Below are 27,917 nucleotides of genomic sequence, written 5' to 3'. Positions count from 1 at the left end.
CTAGCCCATCTTTCACTGAGAGATCTGCCCTCAGAGGAGTCCGGCTTTTGCAAGGAGGCATAGTTTCAACTCTCTACTCCTGTCAGCTGAAGATCTTATCTCCAGCCTCAACATAGCCACCAGAACCAAGGTCCCTGGTTGCTGGCTCTGATAACCCTTGCCTTCTCTTACATGCCTCCTGGAGGCAGCTGTGGGACAGAACCCTGTGCTTACCATTCTGGCTTTTCTCTCTTTGTTTTGGGCCCCTGGGGATATTCCTTTCTTTCTTGCTAACTCATCCACACACTGGCACTTTATTTATTTACTGAGATTTTATCATGAATTTCTATGTTTTTGTAGGGAGAGGTTTCTTCCATGACCCTAGTCAAATACGATGTCAGACTGGAGTTCCTTTCATTGGTAAAGCCAGTTTAATTTGGTTTTATTTCTTCCTTGCAATTTAAAAAACCTAACTGATCAGTGATTGCAGCAACAGGCTCAGATCAGACCCACCAGACAGCAAAACTGCTGTAGAGTTGCACCTGTCTCTCTCTGAGCCTTTCGTCGCTAAGGAGCCTGCGCTTGCACTGGACAGAGGCAGGCCTGCTCACAACCCAGGATTCACAGGTGACTCAGCACTTCAGTCTGAATGCAGCCTTTGAGGACGGAGCCCGTGCCCTTTATTTGGTCCAGACCAGCTGCGGTTCTGGCTGCACGAAACTTGCTGGACAGTGCTCTGTCTTGCTCCCATTTTGCAGAAACTTCAGCATTCTGGATTTCGCTGTGATATGGCCGCTCTGTCATTTTTTTCTTTGTAAATAAGCAATATCATCCATAATACTGATTTGTAGAACTGCCACTAAATAGCCAGCCAGCAAAAAATGACCTGCGTCTTCATAACCTAGTTCTTTTCCTGGCAAAGAAGAATCTAAGAGATGGAGTATATTTCCCCCATCACTGCTATAAATCTTTAGCCCTTGTGCACAATCACTGCTGTGCAATTGCTCATGTTCTTGGCTCGATGAGGGCCCACACTTGTCCCCTCCAAGCCCGTCTCTGCTGTGCTGCCAAACTGGTGAGAGACGTAATTTGGGCAGGCCATGACCCTGTCAAAAACCCTCCTCAGAAGGGCTTTTCTGTGGGATGTCCTAAAGTTAGTGATGGTGACACAACTCTGTCAATATACTAAAACCCATTGACTTGCATACTTTAAGCAGGTGCATTTTACAGTATGTAAATTAAATCTAAATAAAGCTGTTTATTGGTTTTGAGACGGAGTCTCACTCTGTCAACCAGGCTGGAGTGCAATGGCACAATGGCACAATCTCGGCTCACTGCAACCTCCGCCTCCCGGGTTCAAGCAGTTCTCGTGCCTTGGCCTCCCAAGTAGCTGGGATTACAGGTGCACGCCACTACACCCAGCTGATTTTTGTATTTTTAGTAGAGCCAAGATTTCATCATGGCCAGTCTGGTCTCGAACTCCTCATCTCAGGTGATCTTCCCACCTCGGCCTCCCAAAGTGCTGGGATTACAGGTGTGAGCCACCATGCTTGGTCTGTTTGTTTGCTTTTTAAGTGCATGAGAATTATAGGGAGAAAACCTGCAGGGCACCCAAGCCCTGCTGGAGCTGGTCCTCCATGTGACCTTAATCGCTAGCCATAGCAAACTTCTTTCTGCTCCTCTCAGGCACCACCATGCTCCACGGCGCCCATGACCTTCCACAAGCTGTCTCATCTACCTGGGATGTTACTGCCGCCACCATCTCCTAGCCAACTCCTAGCTATCGTGCAAAGCCTAGCTCCAACTTCTCTTTCTCCAGGAAGTTTCTGTGACCCTCAGTGAGTTCCACAGTATCCTGGCTTACCTCTGCCACTGCTCCCATCACATCAAATTGACAGTTTGTCCCCTAGGACTGTCAAAGGGTCTTAGTCACCTTTGCCTCTCTAGGACCTGTCTTGGTGCCTGGTACCTCCAAGATGTCCATGTTTGCTCAACTGGCCCCAGCTGATCTCGTAGGTCTCTCTATTGAACATTGAGCCTGCAGGTGCTGCATCCGAGGAGCGTTTAGGCAGCGCCAGCTCACCTGGAGCTACAGAAACATGTGGTCCTAATTCCTTCCTCGCCCTCCTCTTTAGCTTTTTCTTAACCTCTGATTTCACAGTTACCAATTAGCAATTTATCAAGAACCACCTTCCTTGTCTTTCCAAAATGTGTCTCTGCTAAGGTACCTTTTCCTTGGGGTAAAAAACTAGGGGACTGTATGTACTAAGTGAATGGGGGAGGGGAGCCAATTAACATTCAGCTAAGAAAGAAAATGATTTCTCCTATCAGCAATAAAAACTGACAGCTCTATCAGAAAATGAGCTGGGGGAGCCACAAAGCCTGGCAAGGCAGGGTAGGGAGGGAAGGCTGCAGCCCTAACACAGTTCGCTGCTGGGAGCCAGGGAATCGCTCAGGCCTCCAAAGGAATCACCTCGGCAGGTGGAACCGTTGCCTTCCACCTCGTCCCTCCTGTCTGATCCGGCCCCAGGCAAGAGGACTGGTACTATTCAGGTTTTATACCTGAAACTTAGAGCTCCGACTCTCCTAACGGCCTCTCCCTATGCACTCGTTTCCTCTGACCTTATCATAAAAGGAGGCCACGTGACGTCTATTTATGGTAGCAGGATGGTCTGGGGAGAGGAGGCTCCGGGCGCGAATTCCAGGGCTGATGAAATTGCTCCGGCCCTCTGGATCTCTCCCCACCATGAATGAATAAACAGGTTTGGGAGCAGGGTGGTGAAATCAAACTCCAGTGTTATCTGACATACAAGTTCCTTCTTGAGTGCCACACAGGTAATTTGTTATAAATCAGAGCTTAAAAACCAGATCGGATTTCACAGAGCTCAATTCCATCGCTTTAAGATGACAAGACGTGCAGAGAGGAAGGATGGGAGAAACACCCCCATTCGGCCGTGCAGAGAAGATATTTAGCGTTTTAAAATGTAACCATTGATCTTCTGCTTGAAATGTAAGTGCGTTTTGCTAAAAAAGAGGATGTCAGTGAGATTGAGACAGGAAGTGGTGGAGAGAGACCGGAGGCTCGAGCAGGTTGTTTAATTGGAAACAGCGAGAGGCAGTTTACAGTCACGTTTCGTGTACAGTTCCAGGCCATGCGCCCTCTCTCATATACGATCGTGAAACATAAAGACACGGGAGCGAGTTCAGTGCCTGAGAGCGTGGACGCCTCAGGCATCTGCGCGCCCATCACCAGGATGTAGGGAAAAGGAACAGTCTCAGTGAGCCCGGCCCGTGTATAGATTGCGATTTCTCCAGATGCTTGTCTTCAGCAGACACTGATGGGGGAATGCAGAGAGGTCCAGGCCCTGCATCTTCAGAGAGGATAGTTCCGGAGCTGTGGTTTTCTGAATCACTCCCAAATGCTTTGGAACTGTTTTTGTTTGTTTGTTTGTTTTTTTAATTAGGTTTCTTGTCTTAAATGTTCTACCTTTTTAGTGTTCTTAGTATAGGAGGGATAACAAGGCAGTTAAGCATTTAATACTCAAGAATTGGGCTGGGCACGGTGGCTCTAGCCTGTCATCTCAGCACGTTGGGAGGCTGAGGCGGGTGGATCACCTGAGATCAAGAGTTCGAGACCAGCCTGGCCAACATGGCAAAACCCTGTCTCTACTAAAAATACAAAAAATATCTGCCGTTAAATTTAGACCTTTTCTTTGCTTTTTTTTAAGAAAGGGTCTCACTCTGTCACCCAGGCTGAAGTGTAGTAGTGCGGAATTGTGCCTCACTGCAGCCTCCACTTCCTGGGGTCAAGTGATCCTCCTGCCTCAGCCTCCCCAGTAGCTGGTACTACAGGTGCACACCGTCACACTTGGCTAAATATTGTTTTTTTTTTTTTTTGGAAATAGAGTCTCACTGTATAGCCCAGGCTGGAGTGCAATGGTGCGATCTCAGCTCACTGCAACCTCTGCCTCCTGGGTTCAAGTGATTCTCCTGCCTCAGCCTCCCAAGTAGCTGGGACTACAGGCGCCTGCCACCACGCCTAGCTAATTTTTGGTATTTTTAGTAGAGATGGGGTTCTGCCGCGTTAGCCAGGATGGTCTCGATCTCCTGACCTGGTGATCCACCCGCCTTGGCCTCCCAAAGTGCTGGGATTATAGGTGTGAGCCACCGCGCCCGGCTAAATATTATATTTTTTGTAGAGATAGGGTTTCACTATGTTGGTCAGGCCTAGACCATTTACTTTTTATTTTGTTATTTATTTATTTATTTTTTTGAGACAGAGTCTCGCTCTGTCACCCAGGCTGGAGTGCAGTGGCACGATCCACCAGCCTCCACCTCCCAAAGTGCTGGGATTACAAAGTCATGAGCCACCGTGTCCAGCCTGAACTCATTGTATTTATTGTAGTTTTTTTAAAATAGATGGTGGAGTGTGTGTGTGGAGAATCAGAAATACACTACTTTTAGGCTCTTTTTTGTGGGGAGGAGTGGGGATAGGGTCTTGCTCTATTGCCCAGGCTGGAGTGAAGTGGCACAATCATGGCTCACTGCAGCCTTGACTTCCTGGGCTCAAGCGATCCCAAGTAGCTGGGACTATAGGCATGTACCACCATACCCAGCTAATTTTTTACATTTTTTGTAGAGATGGGGTGTCACTGGTCTCAAAATTGTGGGCTCAAGCAATCTACCCTCCTCAGCCTCCCAAAGTGCTAGGATTACAGAGATAAGCCACCGCATCTGGCCAAGGTTCTTATGTTTTATATTAAGCAGTATATTGGGGTGGGCACAGTGGTTCACCCTGTAATCCCAGCACTTTGGGAGGCTGAGGTGGGCAGATCACAAGGTCAGGAGATCGAGACCGTCCTGGCTAACACAGTGAAACCCCATCTCTACTAAAAATACAAAACATTAGCCGGGTGTGGTGCGGGCACCTGTAGTCCCAGCTACTTGAGAGGCTGAGACAGGAGAATGGTGTGAACGTGGGAGGCAGAGGTTGCAGTGAGCTGAGATTGCGCCACTGCACTCCAGCCTGGGGGACAGAGTGAGACTTTGTCTAAAAAAAAAAAAAAAAAAAAAAAAAGGACTATATTATCACTTAAAGGTAGACTGTGATTGGTGGGGCACAGTGGCTCACGCCTGTAATCCCAACATTTTGGGAGCCCGAGGTGGGTGGATCACAAGGTCAGGAGTTCGAGACCAGCCTGACCAACGTGGTGAAACCCTGTCTGTACTAAAAGTACAAAATTTAGCCAGGTGTAGTGGTGCATACCTGTAATCCCAACTACTCAGGAGGCTGAGGCAGGATAATTGCTTGAACCCAGGAGACAGAGGTTGCAGTTTGCACCATTGCACTCCATCCTGGGCAACAGAGGAGACTGTCTCGAAAGAAAGAAAGAAAGAAAGGAAAGAAAGGAAAGAAAGGAAGAAGGAAAGAAGGAGAGAGAAAGAAAAGAAAGGAAAGAAAGGAAGAAAATAAATTATGAATAATTGAAGTTGAACAAAAATCAACCGGGAAATACTTTTTTTTTTTTTTTTTTTGAGACAGGGCCTCACTCTGTCACCCAGGCTGGAGTGCAGTGCTGCAGTATCGACTCACTGCTCACTGCAAACTCCACCTTTCAGGCCCAGGTAATCCTCCCACCTTAGCCTCCCAAGTAGCGTCCAAGCACCTGTACACCACAGGTGCACACCACCACATCTGGCTAATTTTATATTTTTTGTAGAGATGGGGTTTTTCATGTTGCCCAGGCTGGTCTCAAATTCTTGGGCTTAGTTGACCTGCCCACCTCAGCCTCCCAAAGTGCTGGGATTGCAGGCGTGAGCCGCTGCCCTGGCCTGGGAATTTTTTTTTTTTTTTTCAATTTAAATTTGACTTAGAACGAAATAAAGCATTTACATGATGGCAAAGTCAAAACTGAAGAACAAGGTGTATTAAAGAGGTCTGCTTCTATCCCCTCTACACTGTTACTGATTTTTTCCCTTGGTGTGGTCTTATTTTTTAGATTTTAGGTTCAAGAGATTCTCCTGCCTCAGCCTCCTGAGTAGCTGGGATTACAGGCACATGCCACCATGCCTGGCTAATTTTTTGTATTTTTTAGTAGACCCAAAGTTTCACCATGTTGGCCAGGCTGGTCTCGAACTCTTGACCTCAGGGAGCCACCCGCCTCGGCCTCCCAAAGTGCTGGGATTACAGGTGTGAGCCACAGTACCCAGTCCCTCCTCCAGACTCTTAACATTGATGCTGCTCTTCCTCTATGATGTCATGAGGTGGCAAAAGACACAGGTTCATTGTGAAGGGTCATGTTGACAGCCTGGTGACTAGGTTTATATACTTAGATTTCCTGAGTATTTTGAGTCCCCCTGGTGTACACAGAAGGGTCACCATGGTCAGTAACTGAGTGCTTGCCATGTGCCAGCACCGTGCTGAGTATTTTATAGATGTCTATGACTGCGTAACAGGCCGGGCACGGTGGCTCATGCCTGTAATCTCAGCACTTTGGGAGGCCAAGGTGGGCAGATCTCTTGAGATCAGGAGTTTGAGACCAGCTGGCCAACATGGTGAAACCCTGGCTTTCCTAAAAATACAAAAAAATTAGCCAGGCATGGTGGCAGATGCCTGTAATCCCAGCTACTCAGGAGGCTGAGATACGAGAATTGCTTGAACCTGGGAGGTGGAGCTTGCAGTGAGCCGAGATCGTGCCACTGCACTCCAGCCTGGGCGACAGAGTGAGACTCCGTCTCAAAAAACAACAACAACAAAAAATGATGTCTATGACTGTATAATAAATTAGCCTGAATCTCAGCTTACGCAGTACATATTTATCATCTCACAGTTTCTGTGGGTCAGGAGCCTGGGTGCAGCTTAGCAGGGTCCTCTGGCTGCGGTCTCTTACCAGGCTGCAATCGAGGTGTCAGCCAGGGCTGTGGTCACCGCGAGGCTGGACTGGGGAAAGAGCCACTTCCACCCTCACTCGTGTTGCTGGGTGCCCTTGGTTCTTTGCCACGGGGCCTCTCTCTAGGGCAGCTCTTGATATAGTATTAGGGTGAGCAAGTGAGCAGGAGAGAGAGGAGGACAGAGTCAGAGACAGAGAGACCCAGCAAGCCCCAGTCTTGATCGCTTAGTCTCAGAAGCAACCCCCATCAACTGTGCCCTGTTCTCGGGTGGAAGCAGCCAGTGAGTCCAACCCATACACAGGGCACGGGGTTCCACAAGGCTATGAAGGCCAGGAGGCACTCTTGGAGAGCCATATTGGAAGCTGCCTAACACCAAGACATTACCTCATTTCACAGCCCTAGCCACCCCGTGAGGGAGGTATTACCATCCCCACCTCACAGGTAAAGAAATTAAAGCACAGAGAGGGTGGGCATCTCCCCAGGGCCCCAGAGCTGGCCAACTATAGAGCTGGGAGTCCACCCAGCAGCCTGGCTCCAGGCCCCACTCTCAACCCCAGCCTGGGAGGAGGAGGAGTGGCAGGTGGCACTGGGGCCTGGGCAGGTGCAGCTGAGCCCTGCCACCTGGTGAAGCACCATAGGATTCCCTAGGCCGTGCATCAGCTCAGGCAGAGGTGGCCATGTCAGGACCATACTTGACTTCCATGAAAACCAAAATCCAAACCTAAGCAGCGTCAAGATGACATTCGAAAAAGCAGTCTGAGAGCAGGGGCCCCATCTGCCTCGCTCAGCCCTGTCCACCCCGCCCAGGCAAGGCCTGGCCACAGAAGGTAAACATTCACTGGCAGCTAGTCAGGAGACTCCCCAACCCTGTCCCAGGCAGCCCCAGAGCCGGATTTCTTCTTTCTTTCTTTCCTTCCTTCCTTCCTTCCTTCCTTCCTTCCTTCCTTCCTTCCTTCCTTCCTTCCTTCCTTCCTTCCTTCCTTCCTTCCTTCCTTCCTTCCTTCCTTCCTTCCTTCCTTCCTTCCTTCCTTCTTTCTTTTCTTTCTTTCTTTCTTTTTCTTTCTTTCTTTCTTTCTTTTCTTTCTTTCTTTCTTTCTTTCTTTCTTTCTTTCTTTCTTTCTTTCTTTCTTTCTCTCTCTTCCTCTCTCTCTCTCTTTCTCTCTCTCTCTCTTTCTCTCTCTCTCTCTTCTCTCTTTCTTTCTTTCTCTCTTTCTTTTTCTTCAGACAGGGTCTCGCTTTGTTGTTCAGGCTGGAGTGCAGCAGCACGATCATGGCTCACTGCAGCCTCGACCTCCGGAGCTAGAGTGATCCCTCCACTTGGGATCCTCAGCTTCCTGAGTAGCTGGGACTACCAGCATGTGGCATCACACTCGGTTAATTTTTTTTAAGTTTTTTGCGGAGACAAGGTCTCACTATATTGCCTAGGCTAGAGAGCTGGATTTCTAAAGCCCAGATCTGACCACATCCATCCTTGCTCTAAAATGGTGACTCCCCCCTGCCTAGGACCCAGTCTGAGCTCTGCCTGTCTGCCCCACCTTGTCACCCAGGGCCCCATCCTTGCCCGTTTTGTGCCTCCACTGCACCCCAGCTCACCTTTACATCAGCGCCACTCTGTTTACTCTGCCGCCATGGCCAACAGTGGCCCCTTCAGCCCAGGGACTCTGTCTTACTCAGCTTTATGTTTCAGGGACTGGGGTCCTGAGTGTGGAACCTGAAGCTCCCATAGCATCCGTGCAGAGTGGGGAATAAAGGGAAGAGGGGCCTCTGCTGCAGGGGATGGTGTGGGGAAGCCACTGCTCATCCTCTGTACATAGAAGAGGAAGGGGGGGATGAGGAGGAGGGAGGAGGAGGAGGAAGGAGAGGAGGAGGAGGTCTTGCTAAGGCTACCAGGCCATGAGGGGGCTGCAGTGAGGGGATCTAAATCTTGGATTTTTTTTTTTTTTTTTTGAGATGGAGTTTTGCTCTTGTCGCCCAGGCTGGAGTGTAATGGCACAATCTCAGCTCACTGCAACCTCTGCCTCCCAGGTTCAAGTGATTCTCCTGCCTCAGTCTCCTGAGTAGCTGGGATTACAGGCATGCACCACCACACCCGGCTAAATTTTTTTGTATTTTTAGTAGAGACAGGGTTTTACCATGTTGGCCAGGCTGGTCTCAGACTCCTGACCTCAAGTGATCCACCCGCCTTGACCTCCCAAAATGCTGGGAACACAGGCGTGAGCCACCGTGCCAGCCCTAAATCCTGGGTTTTTCTTGAAATCTGGAAATCAGCTCTGGGGTAAGATGCCTGGAACCCTGGAAGGAAACACTGCAGATTATGAGTAATGACCCTAGAAATGCCCTCAGCACAGGCTCTGCTGTATGCAAAAGCCACTGAACGCAAATATCTTGGAATCCCTCTGCTCCCCGCTCAGATTATAGATCTCCAAATACCTGACTCAGCTTAGCTCTAACTCAAGTCTGCATTTTTCTGTGACTTATGTTCAGGTCTAGATTTCCATCAGGAAGCATCAGTCCCCACCAGCAGCATCAAGGGTGTAGAGAATCAGAGCTGATGGTGTTTCTGAAGGTCTAATTTCTGAGTTAACCCAAAAAGACAAAGCCCCACGCTTCCAGAGGTAACCTGCAGAGATGCAAGGTATTGAAAAATTTCTAGTTATTTACATTAAATTCTATTTATTTTATTTTATTTATTTATTTGTTTATTTATTTATTTATTTATTTAGAGACAGAGTCTCACTCTGTCGCCCAGACTGGAGTGCAATGGTGCAATCTCAGTTCACTGCAACCTCCGCCTCTCGTGTTCAAGCAAGGGGTCGCTCTGGCTTTCCCCATGGCAAAGAAACTTCCCAGGGGCACCTGCACACACCCCAGGCCTCCTCCCTGCCAAGGCAGGGATTCCTGTGCCACCTTCTGAGGAGGGCAGCCCAGCAAATGAGCCAGCCGCTTGGGTGGGAGTTGGTGACTGTTCTTTGTTTTCCACAATGGTTCATTGTTTGCATCAACTTGTTGGAGCCATGAGGTGCCCAGTATTTGGTTCAACATTATTCTGGGTCTGTCTCTTCGTGAAGATGTTTCCAGAAGAGATAAGCATTTGCATCAGTTGACTGAGTAGAACAGGTGGCCCTCTCCAGTGTGGATGCGCCTAGTCCAATCCATCGAAAGCCTGAAGAGAACAAAAGACAGAGTAAGCTGAGTGCGGTGATGCACGCTGGTAGTCCCGACTACACAGCAGGCTGAGGCAGGAGGATTGCTTGAACCCAGGAGTTCGAGACCAGCCTGGGCAACACAGCAAGACTTCATCTCTACAAAAAAATTAAAAAAAAAAAAAAATTAGCCAGGCGAGGCACACTTGTAGCCCCAGCTACTCAGGAGGCTGAGGCAAGAGGATCATTTGAGCCCAGGAAATCAAGACTACAGTGAGTCACATTCACACCACTGCACCCTAGCCTGGACAACAGGGCAAGAGCCTGTCTCTAGGGTAAAAAAAAAAAAAAAAAAAAAAGGCCGGGCGCAGTGGCTCACTCCTGTAATCCCAACACTTTGGGAGGCCAAGACTGGTGGATCACCTGAGGTCAGGTGTTCGAGACCAGCCTGGCCAACACGGTGAAACTCTGTCTCTATTAAAAATACAAAAATTAGCTGGGCATGGTGGCGCGTGCCTGTAATCCCAGCTACTCAGTAGGCTGAGGCAGGAGAATTGCTTGAACCCGGGAGGTGGAGGTTGGAGTGAGTTGAGATTGCACCACTGCACTCCAGCCTGGGTGACACAGCGAGACTCCATCTTAAAAAAAAGAAAAAGAAAAAGTAAGATAGAATTCGCTCTGTCTGCCTGACTATGAGCTGAGCTGGGACACTGGTCTTCTCCTCCTTTTGAACTTGGAGTTGGACTGCAATGACACTGTTGGCTCTCCTGGTTTTCTTTTGCTTGCTGACTGCAGATCCTGGGATTTCTCAGCCTGAGCTGAGTCAGGGCTGCATTTAGGTAGAAGCAGGGCTCAGGGTAATTAGATGGGGCAGATGGGACTCGCTCCCCATCTATTTTGGGGCAAGTCAAGCTAAGACATCTCCTTGATAATTGCTCTGCAGAGAACTACCCAACTTCAGGCAGTAAGAGGTGAAGCTGCCACGCCTTCGCCTAATTCAGGAACAGTCTTTGCCTTTAGAAATTCCCTCTGCTGCCAGGCACAGTGGTTCACATCTGTAATCCCAGCACTTTGGGAGGCCAAGGCGGGCGGATCACGAGGTCATGAGATCAAGACCATCCTGGCTAACACGGTGAAACCCGATCTCTACTAAAAATACACAAAAATTAGCCAGGTGTGGTGGCGTGAGCCTGTAGTCCCAGCTACTCAGGAGGCTGAGGCGGGAGAATGGTGTGAACCCAGGAGGCGGAGCTTGCAGTGAGCAGAGATCGCGCCACTGCACTCCAGCCTGGGCGACAGAGCGAGACTCCGTCTCAAAAAAAAAAAAAAAAAAAAAAAGAAGCAGCAGCAGCAGAGGAGACACAGAGGAAAGAGGGCTATAGGAAGATGGAGGCAGAGATGGCAGTGGTGAGGCTACAAGCCAAGGAAAGGATGCCTGTGGCCACTGGACGCCAGAAGAAGTGAGGGAGGATTCTTCCCTGGAACCTTCAGAGGGAGCACAGCCCTGCCGACACCCTGGTGTTGGACTTCTCACCTTCAGAACTGGGAGGAAGTCAATTTCTGTTGTCTTAAGTCACTCAGTTTATGTTATTTTGTTACAGCAACCTGGGAAAATGAATATACTGAATAAAACCCAAGTGAGCTTATTAGAAAGAATATTGAGGCCTGGCACAGTGGCTCACACTTGTAATCTCAGCACTTTGGGAGGCTGAAGTGGGTGGATTGTTTGAGTCCAGGAGTTTAAGACCAGCCTGGGCAGCAAAAATACAAAAATTGGCTGGGTGTGGTGACGCACACCTGTAATGCCAGCTACTCGGGAGACTGAGGCAAGAGAATCCCTTGAACCTGGGAGGTGAAGGTGGGAGTGAGCCGAGATCGTGCCATTGCACTCCAGCCTGGGTGACAGAGCAAGACTGTCTAAAAAAAAAAAAAAAAAAAAAAAAAGAAACAATGTTGAACCTCCTCAAGAAGAAGTAAGCAATTTTAAACACTCTGAAGCCACACAGGGGCAACCATTTTACAAGCCAAGAGGAGGAGGAGGAAAAATTGAAGTAACTTTTTTTTGAGACTTGTCACACAGGCTGGAGTGCAGTGGCACAATCTCGGCTCACTGCAACCTCCACCTCCCAGGTTCATTCTCCTGCCTCAGTTTCCTGAGTAGCTGGGATTACAGGTGCCAGCTGCCGCACCCAGCTACTTTTTGTATTTTTAGTAGAGATGGGGTTTCACCATCTTGGCCAGGCTGGTCTCGAACTCCTGACCTCAGGTGATCTGCCCGCCTCAGCCTCCCAAAGTGCTGGGATTACAGGCATAAGCCACCGCACCCGGCCTCCATTTTTTCTTTTTTAATGGTTAAAAAATACTTTCAAATGTACACACAGTAAAATTCACTCTTTTTTTTTTTTTGGTATATAGTTCAAATGCATAGAGTCCTATCACCATGACCACAGCCAAGATAGGGAACATCCCATCACTCCCAGAACGCCCCGTGCTGCCCCGGCAACCACTGCTCTGTTCTCCCGTTGCTTTTCCAGCGAGTCCTGGAAGTGGAATCCTGCGAGTCCAGGTTCTTTCGCTGAGCATCATGATTTGAGGTTCACCCACATTGTCGTACGGTTCCTTTTCATTGCTGAGTAGTGTTCCACTGTCTGGATGGACTGTGGTCTATTTATCTATTCACCAGGTAAAGGATGTGGGCGATTTCCAGGTTTTTGATGATTATGAATAAGCTGCTGTAACATTCATGCACACGTGTTTGTGTGAATAGAAGTTTTCACTTCTCTTGGGTGAATACGTGGGAGTGGGGTTTCTGGGTGCCGATTGGGTTTCTAGTGGTTTGTAAGTCAGACTTGCTGAGAGGTTTGGCTGGGGAGATGCTCACAGGCATGCTCAGCTCTCATGGTCCTTTCTGCAATGCGGGGATGTCGAGGTCACCTGATGAAGGGGCGAATGCCAGCTGGTCACCCAACCTGCTCCTGTCCATTCCTTTTCCCTCAGAAACTCATCGAGGAAAGTAAATTCGTTTTACTCTCATTTCCTTTCATTTTCATGAATATTAGGAAATGCCAATATTAGTGAAAGAATGAAAAGATGAGTCAAAATAGCCTAGGAAAGGCTTCAACGGTCCTCAAACTGGATGATCGAATCTCGAATAATGGGGAATCAACAGTAATGGTCAAGTAAGACTTTTTAAAAATCCACCTTTTTTTTAAAGAGATAGGGTCTCACTATGTTGCTCAGGCTAGTCTCAAACTCCTAGGCTCAACCAGTCCTCCTACCTTGGCTTCCCACAGTGCTGAGATTGCAGGTGTGAGCCACCCAGCCCAGCCCAAAATCCTTATTATATCCTATTTTTTGCTTTGCATGAAACATTATATTTATTTTCATCCCACCCTGAACATAACAGCAGAGGGAATCTCTTTTTTTTTGAGATGGAGTCTCACTCCATTGCCCAGGCTGGAGTGCAGTGGCGTGATCTCGGCTCACTGCAAGCTCCGCCTCCTGGGTTCATGCCATTCTCCCGCCTCAGCCTCCTGAGTAGATGGGACTATGTGAACATATCTCTTGGGGAGCACAATTCAACCCCTACATCCAGTAAGACTCTCTTAGACAGGGCAAGGCAACCTGGTCCTGCACTCCTTTGCCGTCCTCTGCTGTCACCTCGGACCTCAGGCAGGGCAGCCCCTCACTCTCCCCTGTCTCCTCTGTCCAGGCCTCTGAAGTCACCAGTTCTCCATGACCAGCCGTGGCCTGTGGGAGGGAGCTGGGGGGGTGAGCTGGAGCTGCCACTTAGCAGCAGAGTCACAAACTCACTGTTCCTAATGAAGCCCATCGCTTCCCCCCTCCTCTTCCTCCCAGCAATGTCCCTGGTGGTGCCTGCGATGAAAGAAGCTGAACCAAGACATGGGAGGGAGATGATAATGGGTTTAGAAAAGTCTCGACAAAAACATATCCTTGGCCAGGTGCGGTGGCTCACGTCTGTAATCCCAGCACTTTGGGAGGCCGAGGCAGGCAGATCACGAGGTCAGGAGATTGAGACCATCCTGGCTAACACGTGAAACCCCGTCTCTACTAAAAATACAAAAAATTAGCTGGGCGTGGTGGTGGGCGCCTGTAATCCCAGCTACTCGGGAGGCTGAGGGAGGAGAATGGCGTGAACCTGGGAGGCAGAGCTTGCAGTGAGCCGAGATCACGCCACTGCACTCCAGCCTGGGCGACAGAGCAAGACTCCGTCTCAAAAACAAACAAACAAAAACAAGCAAAAGAAAAAAACCATATCCTTTTATGACTGGGGTGGTTCTGCCAGGTTCTGCTGGTCCAGTGTCCTCTCCACAGCCCACCCCAGCCCCAGGAACAGCCTCCTGATTTTCCTGTGGCAACTCCCGTCCTCTCAAAGTCATTAGTAGAACAAGGTTGTCCCTACCCCCAGTTCCCTGTCCCTCTGTCTTCTTTCCACTGCAGGCCAGCCAGCAGAACCCTGCTTTTCTGCAGACCCTGACCAGGAACTTGATTCCGCTTACCTGTCCGGCCCAGGCTGGAGCTACCCCACAGCTGCCAGGGCTGGGTCCTCCGGGCCACCTGCCCATGAGCCAGCCAGGTGAGCACAAAGCATGTCTCCCCCATCCCCTGTCTTGGGTCTATAGGGACACTAAAATGCCTGCCAGTGAAAAGGGTACAGTGAGGCCAGGCGCTGTGGCTTATGCCTGTAATCCTAGCATTTTGGGAGGCCAAGGCAGGTGGGTCATTTGAGGTCAGGAGTTCGAGACCAGCCTGGCCAACATGGTGAAACACTGTCTCTACTAAAAATAACAAAAATCAGCCAGGTGTAGTGGCGTGCGCCTGTAGTCCCAGCTACTCAGGAGGCTGAGGCAGGAGAATCACTTGAACCCAGGAGGCAGAGGTTACAGTGAGCCAAGATCATGACACTGTACCCTAGCCTGGGCAACAGAGTGAGACTTAGTCTCAAAAAAAAAAAAAAAAAAAAAGGGGGGGGGGGCCAGGTGCGGTGGCTCACGCCTGTAATCCCAACACTTTGGGAGGCTGAGGCAAGTGGATCACAAGGTCAAGAGATCGAGACCATCCTGGCTAACACGGTGAAACCCCGTCTCTACTGAAAATACAAAAAATTAGCCGGGCGTGGTGGCGGGCGCCTATAGTCCCAACTACTTGGGAGGCTGAGGCAGGAGAATGGTGTGAACCCGGGAGGCAGAGCTTGCAGTGAGCCAAGATCATGCCACTGCACTGCGGCCTGAGTGACAGAGTGAGACTCCTAAAAAAAAAAAAAAAAAAAAAGACAATGGCACAGTGCTGAGCCATGGATTTAGGATATCCTATTTCAGGCAAAACAAGTCCACATTCTCCTGGCTGTGACTCCATGATTTATATGTTTGCAGAATCAGAAGAGTGAGTGACAAAGGTTACAGGTGAGCCTGCAGGAGTAGACACTTTTGGGGGAGAGATTGGAGGAAATGATTAGCTTTTTCTGTATAGATTTTGGGATTATTTCACCTGGTGAACTCTGATATTTGCTCTGACGCCAGCCACCCTCACTGGGTCCTTGGTTCTGCCCTGTTCTGTTCCGCCTCCTTCTTTGCCTATGGGGATTCTGGGTTTCCGGGTTTCCATCCTGAGCTCTGAGGCAGGGTCCAACCCAGCAACCTGTGGCCCTGAGGCCCATAGGTCCCCACGTGGGCACTCTTGACCACCTAGGCTTCACTGACCTGCAGGCCTCCTCCCCAGTGACTCATGAACTTGGCTGAGGCACAGCTTTTCAGATCCCTGGGGGCCCCCTCTCTCTTCTCTCCCATGGGGTTCTTATGAAGCTCAAGGGAGAAAATGGTTGACAAACGGTTTTGCAAAACTAGGATTGGTTACCCAATGGGGAAGCTTATTACTGAAGACGCAGATGAGGAACATTCGAGCAGCGCCCCATCAATCTCCTCTGCTGTCAGGAAGGCTGGGGGAGGGGCGGTGGGACCCAGGCCGTCAGGAACGGGATGCCAAAGTTCTCAAAGACCTTGTCCACCATAGCCCTTCCTGTCCGGCCTCCAGGGGGCACCAGATCTCCACCCAGTGTGTGACACCCCCCTCCCCAGTCCCTGCGCGAGATTCTAGCAGAGGGGAGAGAGCCAGGGGCCCTGGCGACCCAGGGGTGAGAAAGGGGCTGGCAGAGAGCAGGGCGTCCACCCAGGGTCAGGTTCAGGGCTGCATTGATGTGTGGTCAGGGTGCGACACAGAATTCTGCAAGATTCAGAACATCTCTCAATCACCACATTTTCAGAAAATGGATGAAAAGCTGATCAAACAGACGTTTGATGCCAGGATGAAGAGAAGCTGGATCTTGCACCATCGAGCTGGATGCAAAGTGCGGGCTGGAGTTCCCCACAGCTGGAGCAGGAGTCCTCTGTCATCTATCAAGTCTGAAGTGGGAAATGCAAGAAGGCTCATCGGTGCCTCCTCCTTGCAAGCCCAGCTGCTGAGAGCCTGGGGTGTGCAGGGGCGGGTTCAGGCCAGGGCGGCAGGACTCTGGAAGCTGGGCTTGCTGGTCCAAGAAACTTGGAACACAGTCCGGTTTGCAGTTCAGCTCAGAATCCTGATTCAGAAACGCCACCCCTTCTCCATGCCTGGGGAGATAGGTGAACTCCTAAACTGGGCTCCCGGGGCCACCTCAGCAAAACCCTGAATGATGGAATTGCCCAGACAGAAGCTGACTGGCCTGTTAGCAAGACTAACCCCGTACTTGCCCATGCCCTATTCTAGTTCACACGGCACTTTTGTGGCGGGGGAATATGACCTGTTCTTGCTAATGAGGATGGTGAAGCTCACAGGACCTGCACTTGTCCAAGGCCCCACAGTTAGGAAGCAGCAGAGCTGGGCCTTTAACCCAGATCCCCTGCCTCCAAGTCCTGGAACAGCTGTTTCAGAGGCTGAGCCCTCTGAGATGATAAAACTAACAGGAGTTTGGCTGCTGAACCCTCTTTGGGGCACTTTCTCTAGAACAGCCAAAAGTGGTCCCCAGACTTCACTTGCTTCTATGTTCCTGCTAAGTCAGTGTCATTCAGTAAAAAGAAAGTCTTTTTTTTTTCTGCTGAACTGCACTATGTAATTGCAATGTGTTCATATGTCATGTTTCTGTAAAGTTTGCAAAGGTGAGACATCAGTTAGTCACACCAAGCCAGCTTGGTGGCATAGCACATGCTTGTAGTCCCAGCTACTCAGGAGTCTGAGGTGGAAGGATGGCTTGAGACCTGCAGTTCAAGGCTGTGATGAGCAAGGATTGCATCACTGCACTCCAGCCTGGGTTAGAGTGGGACCTGTCTCTGAAAAAACAAAAAAAAGAATCCAACCTGGGCAACGTAGTGAGAGACTCCGTCTCTAAATATACATGTATGTCTATGAATAAGGTTTTTAAAAATAGTAAAAATAACTCAGTTCAGTCTCTTTCCACTCTGATTCCCCGCTTCCCCCCTTCCCATCCAGTTGGATGGTGTTGAACTGGCTGTGGGTATTTTGAGAGAAGGTGACATGGAAATAGTTCAGAATTCAGGGGTATTTCGTGTGGTTCACGGTGCTATCCATGTGTAGCTCAGTCGTTGCTGGCCGTCCAAGGGTACAGATGGCTTCCAGGAACACTCCCACCGATGAATGAAGGAGAATGAATACAATGATCATGATGAAAAAAGATTTAAATTTCTTGCTGATTTGGCATAAAATATTGACACCAACAAAGACAACATAAAACTCAGAACAGGTCTCTGTGATGAGAGCATCAAGCCTTGCTTGGTAACCAGTGTGGTCCATCCAAGGAGCATTTAAGGTCAGGTCCCACATGAGAAAACTTGACACAGCCATGCCGTGAACTCTTCCTGCTACTGTATCAAAGAAATTTGATCAAAGTTTGTGTTTTCTCTATAGAATATGGCATTACAAAATCCTTGTTGTACAAGGAAGCGATCAGGGTATAGAAAAACATAGGGAAGCCAGGCGCGGTGGCTCAAGCCTGTAATCCCAGCACTTTGGGAAGTCGAGGCAGGCAGATCACCTGAGGTCACGAGTTCGAGACCAGCCTGGCCAATGTGGTGAAACCCTGTCTCCACTAAAAATAAAAAAGCCGGGCATGGTGTGGGCACCTGTAATCCCACCTGTAATCAGGAGGCTGAGGCAAGAGAATCACTTGAACCCAGGAGGCAGAGGTTGCAGTGAGCCAAGATCGCACCACTACACTCCAGCCTGGGCTACAAGAATGAAACTTTGTCTCAAAAAAAAAAAAAAAAAAAAAAAAAAAAAAAGATAAAAAGAAAAAGAAAAACATAGGGAATGCATATTAGAGGTGGTCGAGTCGTTGATACAAAATGCCCTGTTATGTTTCTGAGTGGTTTGATGTTTATGATATTCACCAGCCTTCTAAAATCTGTAGTGTGATTGGTATTCTTCTTAGAATGGGCAGTTAAAATTCACTGTCGGCCGGGCGTGGTGGCTCACACCTGTAATCCCAGCACTTTGGGAGACCGTGACAGGCGGATCACGAGGTCAGGATATCGTGACTATCCTGGCTAACAAGGTGAAACCCCGTCTCTACTAAAAATACAAAAAAATTAGCCAGGCGTGGTGGCGGGCACCTGTAGTCCCAGCTACTTGGGAGGCTGAGGCAGGAGAATGGCGTGAACCCGGGAGGCGGAGCTTGCAGTGAGCTGAGATCCGGCCACTGCACTCCAGCCTGGGCGACAGAGCAAGACTCCATCTCAAAAACAAAACAAAACAAAACAAAAAAATTCACTGTCATGCCTAATTTTGGTTTTGTAATTGTGTTTTTTGTTTTGTTTTGTTTTATTTTGTTTTGTTTTTAAGTGAGAGTCCTCTTGAAACTGTGTAAGCCTCAGATACCATAAATCCAGCTTGGCCCCAGTGACCAGCTCCCTCTGTGCTGTAAACAGGTGGTTTATAGAAAAAAGGGGGTTTGAGAGCCAGAGATATCTGGGTCCAAATCCTGGTTCAGCCTCCTCCTCGCCCTGAGAATCCTGGGTGACTTGCTTGTTGCAGACTCAAGTTCTTTGTCTATAAAATGGGGTTAACCTGCCTGAACAACGTGGAGAAACCCCATCTCTACTAAAAATACAAAATTAGCCAGGTGTGGTGGCGCATGCCTGTAATCCCAGCTACTCGGGAGGCTGAGGCAGGAGAATCGCTTGAACCCGGGAGGCGGAGGTTGTGGTGAGCTGAGATCGTGCCATTGCACTCCAGCCTGGGCAACAAGAGTGAAACTCCATCTCAAAAAAAAAAAAAAAAAAAAAAAAAGGGGATAATCTGAGCTCCACAGGGGGCTGTGAGGTCTGGTGTGTGCAGCATCTGGAGGACTCTGGAGTCCTTCACCTCTGTCATTCTTTGCCGCTCCCCTTGATCTTTCCTGCTCTGTGGCCCACCCTGTGGTCTCCAGGCCTTCTGATCAGTGCAGGGCTGTTACCCTGGCCAGGTGTCCTCGGGGAGAGTAGATCCAGAGCCTGATCATGTCTTTTTCTAAATCAAAATGAGTGTACAATCTCAGCTACTGAGAAAGGTGCTGGGATGAGGATGGGACAGAGGGGAAGGGCAGTCGAGGGGTCTTCCAAAACAGCTCCCTGCCTAAGGGTCACCCCAAATGGGTCCCTGTGGGGAAGGAAGGGCCTTGCCATGAGGGAGGCACAGGTGGTTCAGCATCACAAGACAACCATGTAGGGATGGCGCCCACATCTCAAGACTAAGGAAGGGCCTCCTGGGGCCCAGAAGGGGCACAGCAGAGGGCTTCCTGCAGCTGGCTGGCTCTGACCCCAGCTGGAAGGAAATGGGGGACCCGAAAGGAGCCAGGGGTCTCCCAGGAGCCATGTATCCATGGGGAGGGGACCACAGTTCCACCAACCTCCATTCTGGTTAGACTCCATCTGGACACAGGGAATGCAAGCTGGGGGATCCCCCATGGAAAAGGGTCTGGAAGCTATGTTGGGAGGACAAACAGGACCAGGGATGTCCTGGCCTGGAGAAGGGGAGGCTGGGCAGCCACAAACCCCCATCCACACCTACCAGAGATACTGGGGAGAAATTCCCAGGGAAAGGGCTGTTAACCAGGCCAGGCTGTGGGCAATGGGGGAACACAGCAGAGGGAGTGGTCAGGGGACCAAGCTGCGGGGCCTTGGGCGAACCAGGGACCCTGTAGGGAGGGGCTGGTGACCCAGGAAACCCCTCCTTCCCCTAGCCTGCCTCCTGGGCTTCCAGGCCTGCGTCCAGGTGGCTGGGCCTCACCTGTGCAGCCCGAAGCAAGGGGATAGGAAGGTCCAGCGGGGTCTTCTCTTTCCAGGTGCTCTCAGCACTTGCCCGGGTCTCCCTTAACACTCATGGAGTTGAACAAAAGAGAGAACCTGGATCTGAAGCCACCTGCCCTTTTTCCTCTGCCCGCTAGCCAGCACCTTCCTATCTAGGGCCAAACGCAGCCTGTCAGATTCTGACTTCCACTTTCCACAAGCCGGAGGCCTTGTGGAAAGTGGAAGTCAGGCCCTACTTATCTTCTATTAAATTTAGTAGAATCCACTGAGGTGCCCTTTCCACCTGCGCATTAAAGGAAAGGACTCCACCTTCATGTGTTCATTCAAGAGATTCCTGGGATTGGGCCTAAGCACCTGCAGAGAGGAAGGGGGGCCTGCTGCAGGTCGCGGGGGCAAGTGAGGGGCTGCAGCGAGCTCCTGTCTAGCCGGGAAGCACAGACGTTTCTAGAGGTTATCCCCAGGCAGTGTGCCTAATCCTAGGATTCGAACCCCAGCCCCACCTCCACTGGCCATGTCGCCTTGAAACAGCAACTTCCCTTCTCTGAGCCACAGATTCCTCATCCGCAAATTGCAGACACAATAGCACCTGCCTCACAGCACGGCTTAGAAAACAGACTCAGCCAAGTGTCTGGCAAGTAATTCTTTCCTACCTGATGCCACCTCTTCCTCATCTTGCCCTCACCCTCACTCAGTGGCCATGCCCAGCAGCTGGTGGCCCAGTGCCCAGAAGGGAGTCGGAAGGCTGTGGCCACCTGGAGCCAGGCCCTGGGGTGGGTGACCAAGGGCCTCCCGCCCACTCCTAGGACAGCTGCTCCTGGCAAGTGCCCAAGTCCCCATCCCACAGGCAGCTCAGAGATGGCCTGGCCCCATGCTCCCTGTGTGACACAAAGTCAGCAGACACCGGGAGGAAAGAAAGGAAAAGGGAAGCCCAAGAGAAACAGTGACTCAGGCACAGGCTCCCTTCCAGGCAGACGAAAAAGCCCAAAACACTTTCCTTTTGCCCCAGGGGAGTTTCCTGGGGAGGGAGCTTCTGACAAGTGAAGCCTTCGTGTGACCTGCTGGAAAGATCACAGTCCAGAGATCCAAAGGCGGATTTTCCCTTCCTCTGATTCTATTCCGATGACTCAGGACAGGCTGGGATTATTGTTGATCTGCGCGCCCCTGGGAGATTTCTGGTCCTAAAACAACATCTCGCCTGTATTCCCAGCTACTCAGGAGGCTGAGGCAGGAGAATTGCTTGAACCCGGGAGGCGGAGGTTGCAGTGAGCCGAGATGGCGCCATTACACTCCAGCCTGGGCAACAAGAGTAAAACTCTGTCTCAAAAAAATTAACAAACAAACAAACAAAAACAAAGCAGTATCTCTTCAGTGTTGCGGGGCATTTTGTACAGAACGACCTTCCAGTCCAGTAAGTGCAGGAAGTCTCTAACTGCCCAAGGAGCTGCCTCCTGGAGAAAGTCGCTCCCACTCAGAAACCAGACTATAAATGACATCGGGCTACTAGGAACTGCCTGAAAGCTTCTGAACTCTGAATGCAGCTGCAAATCCGTACATGTGAAATGAAAACAGTAAAAATCGATACTAGTAGCAATACCAGTAATTTCTGAACAGAAAAAATAAATGGTTTTATGCATCTGACTGTGGCTGCTGGAGAGAGAAGACAGTTTTCATCAGAGGAGACCCAGGTGAGGAGGGAGGCCTTCTCATTCCACTTCCCCTGGGTCCCTCTCCAGCCTCTGCCTCTCAGCCAGGAAGGAACACCCCAGTCCCTCCTGCGAGCACTCTTGTCTCCTCCCGGAAGCTTCTTCTTTTTTTTTTCATTTTTTAGACAAAGTTTCACTCTTGTTGCCCAGGCTGGAGTGCAATAGCGCGATGGCTCACCGCAACCTCCGCCTCCGGGTTCAAGCGATTTTCCTGCTTCAGCCTCCTGAGTAGCTGGGATTACAGGCGTGCACCACCACACCTGGCTAATTTTGTATTTAATTAGTGGAGACGGTGTTTCTCCATGTTGGTCAGGCTGGTCTCAAACTCCTGACCTCAGGTGATCTGCCCGCCTCGGCCTTCCAAAGTGCTGGGATTACAGGTGTGAGCCAGCACGCCTGGCCTAAAACTACTTTTCTATCAACATCTTCCTGTTTGCAGAGTGCTCTCAATTCGATTACTTCCATTGTTCTTCACGAAACCCTTACAAAGTGGGTATTTCACCCCCATTTTGTGGATGCAGAAACTGCCCCCCACTCCAATGCCTGAGGAGACAAGGCTGGGATGCAAACTCAGCTCACACCAGATCCCCTGCCCTTCCCAGGACACAGCGCTGACCCTCCAAGGAGGAGGGAGAGGGGAGGGAGTGGGGAAGGAAGGAAGGAAGGGAGGGAGGGCAGGTGGGGGGCAGAAGCAGGGAGGAGGGAGGAAGTGGGAAGGAGGGCGAAGAAGGGAGAAGTGGGGGAACGGAGAGGGGGAGGGAGTATCAAACCAGTCCTAGATTTAGGAGGTGCTTCGAGCAGTTTCTGAAGTGGGAGGGCCAGGGTCTGTTTAAATGCAGATTTCCTGGCCCTGCAACTCTTTGGGGTGGAACCAGCGTCTGCAGATTAGTGGCAGCCACATACCCTCTGCCCACGGGAGACTGAGGCTCTGGTCTCACAGAACCTGGGAACTGTGGGTGAGGAAGCATGAATAGCCTCAGGGGAGCTTAATTGCTTCCTTAATTAGCTGAACCCGCGCTGGGGAGCCCTGCCTGGAAAGTCCCAGGTGCTGGGAAGGATGGGACTGGCTTGCCTGGCGGCCAATAACCGTCTCCGCTGGAGGCTGCCGTAGAGGAGACTGTGCGGCGTTCCCAGCAGAAACAGCATGAGGGGAAAGGGCCGGGCCACCGGGGTGCCCAGGAAGGGATTTAAAGAGGCGAGCTGAGGTCCTGCAGCCGCCACGCCCTGCACCCCGTACCCACAGCCCTCCGCCGGCACATTCCTGGTTCTGCCTGCACCGGACACCCCTGGAACCCCCGCTGCCCTATCCCACTGCCCCTCAAGACCTATTCTGATCTTGCTGGGCGGTGGCCCCAGGGCAGCCCAGGAGCCCTACAGGGGGAAAAAGGGTCACGGAGAGGAAATCTCAGGTGAGGGCGTTCCCATGTCTACCACCAGGTGGCACCATCAGCACAGGCCAACCCTGGGGCTGTCCTGCGTGGCCGGAGGGAAGTGGGTGGCCCCGTTAGTGGGGCATTTGGTGGCTCTGGCGTCTGCTGTCTGAGGGCCTCCTGGTTCTGTGCTCGTCTCTTTCAGGGACACGGTTGTGTCAAGGGCCCGAGCCTCCCAGAACCTTGGCACATGGTGGACGTGAAATAAATGTTGAAAATTGCGGCCGGGTATGGTGGGTCACACCTGTAATCCCAGCATTTTGGGAGGCCGAGGCGGGCAGGTCACTTGAGGTCAGGAGTTCGAGACCAGCCTGGCCAACATGGTAAAACCCCGTTTCTACTAAAAAATACAAACATTAGCCGAGTGTGGCGGTGGGCGCCTATAATCCCAGCTACTTGGGAGGCTGAGGCAGGAGAATCACTTGAACTTGGGAGGAGGAGATTGCAGTGAGCCAAGATCACACCACTGCACTCCAGGCTGTGCGACAGAGCAAGACTCCATGTCAAAAAAAAAAAAAAAGAAAAGAAAAAGAAAAAAAAATCATGCCACCTTTTGTTTTTTGTTTCTTCCATATTGAAGATTCCTTTTGGTGTGGCGGGGTTGGGGAGTGGGCATTAGCTCCTTGCTGCCTCCCGGAAACCGAGTATAGCAGAGGACCATGGTATGTGTCCAGTAGGAAAGCCCTGGTCCCGTCTGTGACCTCAAGCAGGTGAGTCACTCTGTTTTTCTCCCTCACTAAATATGTCAGCTGAGGTGTATAATATCTGCCCTCATTAAAGGACCAGGTGAATTGCAGGAGAGCACAGTGGTTAAAGCCAGGTCCCGGGAGCTGGAGCCCTTGTTCCACTGCATCCTCGCTGTGTGGCCTTGGGCAAGTGGCTTGTGTTCTCTGAACTCCAGTTTCCCCATCTGCGAAGCAGGAACAGTCATAACACCTCCCATACAAGGTTTCTGTGAGGGCCGAAGTACAAGAAAAGCCTTTAGAACTGTGTCCGGCATCAAACAAATGCTTAAGAGCCAAAAATACAAGCAGCTGGAACTGAGAGGGGATTCTGGAGACAAGCCAGGCCAGGCTTCCAGCCCAGGCAGCCTGCGGGCAGATGGCCTCCAGGTGGGTCTGCCTGCCTCTGGTGGGGTCAGCACCACCCAGCTGCAGGGCCACTGTGGGGCACAAGATGGCCCCAGAGGCAAACCTGGCTGCTCCTAGGATGGAGGCTGCCCTTTTTGACAGTGGGGGTGTTTGAGAGAGAGGATGGATCAGCCCCCGAGTACCCTGCAACCCTTTTCGCCTCAGCCAAGCCAGACCAGAGGGTCATTCTGAGGGTTCCCTCCTGCTAGTCAGCTCCACTCCTCTCGGTGCTGGAGTCTTTGGGGAGGAAGGAAGTGATTTCCGCAGCTGCAGCGGGGAGCAGAGGGGTCCCCTTCCCATGGCACTTCTGCTTCCTGTGCAGAAAGGAACCACGAAGAGCCCAGGACCTCACCGTGTCCCGACTGGAGGCCCGTCAGCCGCCACTCGCTCTCTGGGGCATTTGAAAATCCTGGATTGAGGCCAGGTGTGGTGGCTCATGCCTGTAGTCCCAGCACTTTAGGAGGCCAAGGCGGGCAGATCACTTGAGGTCAGGAGTTTGAGAACAGCCTGGCCAACATGGTGAAACCCCATCTCTACTAAAAGTACAAAATTAGCCGGGTGTGGTGGCGGGCGCCTGTAATCCCAACTACTCGGGAGGCTAAGGCGGGAGAATCGCTTGAACCAGGGAGGCAGAGATTGCAGTGAGCCGAGATCATGCCACTGCACGATGAAGGGATAGAGCAAGACTCTGTCTCAAAAAAAAAAAAAAAAAAAAAAGCAAAAGAAAAGAAAATCTTGGAGGTGGTAGTAGGTAGGGGATCTGTTTTCCTCCCTAGACATGGAGTGCCTTGAGGGCCAAACCATGACTTATGTTTTGTCTGCCCAGTGCCTGGCATGCAGTAGGCACATAATAAGTGTTTGTGGAACTAAACTGAAAACAGAGACCGGCTGGGAGCAGTGACTCACATCTATAATCCCAGCACTTTGGGTGGTCGAGGTGGGCGGATCACCTGAGGTTGGGAGTTCAAGACCCGCCTGACCAACATGAAGAAATACCATCTCTACTAAAAATACAAAATTAGCCGGGCATGGTGGCACGTGCCTGTAATCCCAGCTACTCGGGAGACTGAGGCAGGAGAATCGCTTGAACCCGGGAGGCAGAGGTTGCAGTGAGCGGAAATCGCACCATTGCACTCCAGCCTGGGCAACAAGAGCAAAACTCTGTCTCCAAAAAAAAAAAAGAAAAGAAAAGAAAAGAAAAAGCAAACAGAGGCCAGTGACTGTGGTCTCATTTGGAAAGCCTTAGTCTTGGCATGGAGGAGGCCTCTGGGGACTGCAGGGGATGCCTGGTCTCCCCCATTTCCCCACCCAGCTGCCACGTCCTTCAGGGCTGTCACCTGCTCCATGAAGCCCTCCTGGGCAGCCACTCAGAAATTACTTTAACCTCCCTGTTCCTCAGTTTTCTCCTCTGTAAAATGGAGGTGATTAGAGTACCTGCCCCATAGGGCTGCAGTGAGGATCAAACTGTCAAGGAGAGCAGGTCCCCTGGAGCAGTGTCAGGCGCTTGAAAGCTGCCCGGAACTGCTCTGTCATTGCTTCACTCTGCTGAGGTTGCTGTACCCCTACTCCAGGCGCGGGCTTCCCAGGGAGGCTGGGCTCTTTCACTTCTACGGCCTCTGTGAGGCTAGGGCCCAGGGCAGGGCAGGTGTTCAGTATACTGTGAGGCACAGATGCACGGACAAATGGGTGGATGGATGGAGGCCTGGGCAAAAGCCAGTGTCTGAGAGGTGTGGTCCCCCAGGGACCTCACCTGCAAATTCAGCTGCCAAGGCCTAGCTCGAAGGCTGTGCCACTGCAGCTGCCCCTGGGATGCCCACAGAGCCTCCTTCCATTCCTCTGCTCCGCCTTCAGCCTTTGGGGCCTTTACTATTTATTCACAGCTCTGGCTGAGGGCACAGAAGAGGAAGCACATGAGAGGTGCTAGAAAGTTTTGGTAGAAATGAGGCTCCTGGATGCACTGCAGTTTTATTTCTATCCCCCTGGCTCCTGAGGAGGATCAGGGCCAGACATGAGGCCCTGACAGCACAGCCAGGGCTGCTGGGCTCCTTGCCAAGGCCTATCCCTGCCTCTCACCAGGAGGCTGCACGGCTGCAGAGTGTCTCAGAAACTTGGCAATGAGCTGGGACCCTCAGCCGCTTCTTGTCCAGTCATGTCTGCGCTCCGCCGCCCAGGGCCTGCCTGGGGAGTGTGCAGGCCTCCTCTCACCCTGCCTCCCAGAGCCCTACCCCTGCCCCAAGGCTTCCTGTGCACCAGCGTGATGTTCGGCACCTGCCTTCACATCGAGCCTGGAGGAAGGCCTCGCCCTGCCTTATGCTCACCCATCCATCCATTCATGTACCCCCTGGGCCAGGCTCAAGGAGGAGAGGGGAGGAAGACAGATAGCCAACTCAGGCAGGCAAGCGTGGAAAGCAGGTGTGCAGCAGGCTAGACCAAGACTCAGAGGTGGCAGAACTCCCGGGAGTCCGGGGTGCAGAGCTGGAGTGTGGGGGGCACCGTGACGGGCTGAGGGGCTTGTCTAAGAGGCAGGGGCAGTGAGCTGGCACAGGGGCAGGAGCAGAGGCAGCACTGGTATTGGAAGAGCAGCTCCCTTGTTCCAAGGCAGTTTGGCATTCAGCTGCCTCCCAGTGCCAAGTCGTAACGAGACTTGTGGAGGCACAGACCGATGCTTTTCCAGTGCTCCCTGTGTGCCCTGAGGCATTGACATGAGGTCTATCACCATGGCATCGAGGTGCTTAGACAACCTGCTACCCCCAGGAGCAGGGAATAGCGTGAAGCAGCCAATCTGCATCTCACTATGACATATGTGAGCATGTATCACTGTGATGGATCAACAGTCAATACCACTGGGGTCCCCGCCTGCCCCCTGTGCGGTAGGAAACGTCTCCTGTTCATATGTCTTCCTGCCCCAGTGGGCGGCCCCTGCTCTTGCCAGCCTCGCAGTGATCATGGCATTGGTGGAAACGTCTTTCGGTTTTCATTGTTCATGTTTGGAGCAGCCCAGGGAAAAGTGTGTGTGCAAAGAACTGAAATGGACCTCATGATGCCGTCACCAGGGGCTGCGGCCGGACACACCTGAGCAAGCAGCAGGGGAGTGGGAGGCTTGGACATCACACCACGGGCAGTTCAAATGCCCACCCCATGGGCCTGCCCTGATCCTGGGCAAGTTGTTTTGCCTCCTGGGGCTGAGGTCTTCTCTTTTGTACAATTGGGATCATCATATTTATCTGGTGAGTGAAGGGACACCTGCAGAGAAGGGAGGTAAGCGCTCAGCACACGCTGAAACTCAGCCACCTTCCCACCTGCGTCCTCCACGTACCAGGTGCCTCCAGCTCCACCAGCCATCACCACA

The 27,917-nt window shown here is 51.3% G+C and overlaps 2 long non-coding RNA genes across 2 annotated transcripts; both read left to right on the top strand.

Moving 5' to 3' along the window:
• Nucleotides 1-2,707: 2,707 nt before the first annotated feature.
• On the top strand, nt 2,708-12,670 carry LOC105464345 (uncharacterized). Its single transcript, XR_976786.2, has 3 exons — nt 2,708-2,989; nt 9,355-9,505; nt 12,548-12,670. It is a non-coding gene; the product is annotated as an uncharacterized lncRNA (long non-coding RNA).
• Nucleotides 12,671-12,767: 97 nt separating this feature from the next.
• LOC139358960 (uncharacterized) lies at nt 12,768-17,357 on the top strand. The gene is made up of 3 exons (XR_011614455.1): nt 12,768-13,192; nt 14,475-14,610; nt 16,294-17,357. It is a non-coding gene; the product is annotated as an uncharacterized lncRNA (long non-coding RNA).
• The last annotated feature ends 10,560 nt before the right edge of the window (nt 17,358-27,917 follow it).

The sequence above is a fragment of the Macaca nemestrina genome, chromosome 15, assembly GCF_043159975.1.
Source record: "Macaca nemestrina isolate mMacNem1 chromosome 15, mMacNem.hap1, whole genome shotgun sequence".
Classification (NCBI taxonomy): domain Eukaryota; kingdom Metazoa; phylum Chordata; class Mammalia; order Primates; family Cercopithecidae; genus Macaca; species Macaca nemestrina.
The sequence above is the reverse complement of the archived record's forward strand: the minus strand, read 5'-3'. Positions and strand labels throughout refer to the sequence as shown.